This window comes from Otolemur garnettii, unplaced genomic scaffold, assembly GCF_000181295.1.
Source record: "Otolemur garnettii isolate 467f Iridium unplaced genomic scaffold, OtoGar3 scaffold00029, whole genome shotgun sequence".
In the NCBI taxonomy this organism is placed as follows: domain Eukaryota; kingdom Metazoa; phylum Chordata; class Mammalia; order Primates; family Galagidae; genus Otolemur; species Otolemur garnettii.
Window position 1 is genome coordinate 9,287,299 of NW_003852424.1, and position 3,443 is coordinate 9,290,741.

The following is a 3,443-nucleotide window of genomic DNA, read 5'->3' on the forward strand; positions in this document are numbered from 1 at the left end:
AAAAAAAAAAAAGTGACATGCCTTGAGCTCCGATGAAGGCGGGAAATAACATTCCCCAAGCTGTGCTTTGGCAGCCAAAAAAAAAGCCGCCCTGAAACGATAATTAAGAACTTGAAAAAAATGGCATATCTTAAATTTTTTCAAAATAATGTGAACAGATAAAAAACAATTAAAATAACATAAAGAACTTAAATTCATCAATAAATTTGGCACCTGTATAAGAACCTTGTTTGGTACCTGGTTCTTATACAAAGGGCTTTTCAGGCATCATTTCATTCAATCTCCATAGGTAGATACTGAGTGTTCCCACTTCCCAGAAGAAAAGACTGATCCTCCCAGAAGAAAAGACTGATGCTCGTGAGGTTAAAACTTTACCCAGATTTGTACAGCTAACAGGAAGTAAAACCAGGATTGTGGTTTGTCTACTACCCAGACTCTTAACCCAGCTTGTATCATAATAAAACTTCCTACTCTACTGAGAAAAGAGTCAAGTCATGGATTATTCCTCATGTGCCATGAATTCTCATGTGAAACCAGCCATAGAGAGGACAAGGAGAGCCTCAGGAGAAGGGGTACAGTGTCATCCCTGAGACATGACAAATACTTCTGCATATCCCCATGCCAGCCTCACGCTCCCTCCACCCCAAAGCTCAGATTCCTCCTGGCCCAGCCAGGGACTTACGGGGTCTGTCTCTCTCTCCTTTAATAAGAATGGTGTGTTCCAGCTTCTTTCCTCACTCTCATTTGAATCTTTTAATCTCTCTTTAAAAAGAAATAGGAAATGTGGTTCTCTTTAGAATCACCGTTTACTTCTTAAAGTATCATATTTCTCAATCGTTTTAAATCAGTCCTCAGAACTTCCAAGAGCGTATGTGTTCACACCACTCACACGCACACGGGGACAGATGCCCAAAGAAAGAGCTCCAACAATCACCTGGGTTAGACACGTCCGGGGGGCGGGAGTTGGCAACACTATTCAGTAATTAGGGGATAACGCAAAATATTTTAAGGACCAACTTCCAACTAAAGACTTCAAATTTCCTCTCAAAATGTGACATACTCTGCTGTAGAAACAGATTTTTTTTTCCAGTTGTTTCATTCTCAGTAGAATGAGTGTTGCCTGGGCAATTTCCCATGGGTGGGATTAGTGAACATGGTCTATTATCGAAACCATTTTATAAAGGTGAAAGAAAGGAAAGGAGGATGGAAGGAAGGAAAAGAAAAGAAAAAGGGAGTGAAGGAAGGGAAGGATGTCGAGGGGAAGAAAAGGAAAGGGAGACACTTCTCTTCTAATGGGAATAAGCACAGCTACTGAATAAAAAAATCAGTAGGGAAATAAAACTCATTTTCCAGGTTTCTTGTTCACATCAAGGAAAAATTTAAAAAGCTTCCTGCATTTCCCCTGCTCTACTGGGCACCAGACAGAGGAAAAAAGTATACATCTTTGCCATTATTTGAAATGCAGCATGGACAGATTTTTTTTTTAATGAAATCTTCCCATACAGCATAATTGACTAAGCAAGGAGACTGGGATGAAATGAGAAACTTCCCTTTATATTTTTTCCAGGAACTGGCCCAGTCTTGGAAGATGGTGGAGCCACTGAGGGCAGCATATCCCTGCCCTGTCAAAAGTCTACGAATAGGATCTGGGAATGACAATTGGGCTTTGGGCTGGTTTAACTGAAGACCCTAAGAACCTCTTCCAGTAAGACTCGAATTCCCGCAGGATTGAAGAAAGTGACGGCACTGCCTAAAACATGACCCCCAGTGGACGGCACACTCTCCAGCAAACGTCTCGGGTAGCCCCTGGGGGGTTGCCAAAGCTGTAATTCCACATTAATTGATACAAAGGGGGCTGCTTTCCAGATGACCTCACACCTAATTGAATAAAGCAGACACATATCCCACATGTAATCATGTTTATTGCATGCATTGCAAGATGGTTAAAAGAGCTGGCTCTGAAATCCTACAGAACCAAGCCCTGTCCAAAAACAACAACAACAACAAAAATTAAGTGAGTTAAATCATCTTTAAAATGGTGACAAAGAATGATACCTACCTCAAAAGGTGCTTGTAAGAGAATATTGCATGGAAAATATAACACCTGGCATACAGTAAAATTCTTAAATATCATTATTTTTGCATTTTCTAAAAGTATTATGCATGGGTTTATTAGCTAGACTTTGCTCCTTGGGCAAATCCAACTAACATTTTTCAAGTGCCTGTTTTGTATACAACGCTAATTGTTTTCAAATATGCTTTTTATCCCCCCATAGCACTTTGGTGAGGTAGATATTATTCCAATTTAAAAGCTAAGAAAATTAAAGCTATCATAGGATAAATTAATATACCCTTTGTCACTTGGATAAAATTTTGAAGTTTTTTATTTGAGCTGAGGTCTCCTGATTCCCCTGCATGGACACCTGCGCTACACAGGCAGTGCTGGATCTTTAGCATACACACGTTTTTTTAAAAAAGAAAGCCTGTTTTATTCCAAACAAAACAAAACGAGGGTTGACTCTGTGAACAGGGTTAGTCCATTCAGGCCGTCAGTGTCCTGGTGGTGATTTTGTCCTTCTTGGTGATAAAGGTAATGACTCCTGTGACACTGCATCCCGGTCCACAGCATTCAGCATGGCTTAGAAGATGGTTTCAAACAGGTGTTCTGGGTCTGTGTTAGGCTCCCAGAGAGGCTCACACATCCCATTTGTTCAGCACAGGTGCTGCTGACCACAAAGTCATCAGTCACCATGGGGCAGCCGATGAGGTCTAAAGAGCCAATGAAAGGCTTAAAGGTCTTTGTGTCCAACTCTGCAATGACTGACTTAGTGTAGCAGGGACCACACCATTTCTCATACTAGAGGTTGACCACCATACTCATGAGGATATAAGGTTTGATCTGCCGAACTTCCTTCAACTCATAGAGGTTCAGCCGGAACTTGAGGAGCTGGGTAACAGTCTGGACATCAGTGGCAAGCCTGCCAGACTGATGTACAAACGGTCACCCATGGGAAAGATCTTCTGGAAGTCCGTGGTCACCATCTGGGCTTGGATCCTGAAGTGCCTGTCTGCAGCGATGGCCACACAGTTCTTCCCCTTCATGGCCATGACAGCCCCTCCATTATAGGACATAATAAACATATTTGTGTAGTAGGACCCTCGATCAATGGTGCAACTCCAATAAACTGGTTCCAGCATACACACATTTTAATAGCCCATTGGTGTTCTAATAAATCAGCTGTCAAAAAAAAGTCTTGATTCCTCACATTTGCCAATGTCTGTGATGCAAATACTCCCACCACGGCCCATTTCAAGCTGCCAGTGACACCAGCAATAGTTAATAATCAGCTCTCACTATTATTCTGAAATACACTCACCCACGGGCATTTCAAAGTGCCAAGCCCCATTCTGCTTACTGTTAGTTAGGATCTTTTGCTCTCAGC

At 41.8% G+C, this 3,443-nt stretch overlaps 1 pseudogene; it reads right to left on the bottom strand.

Moving 5' to 3' along the window:
- Positions 1-2,532: 2,532 nt before the first annotated feature.
- Positions 2,533-3,141, bottom strand: LOC100950092 (annotated as a pseudogene).
- Positions 3,142-3,443: the final 302 nt, after the last annotated feature.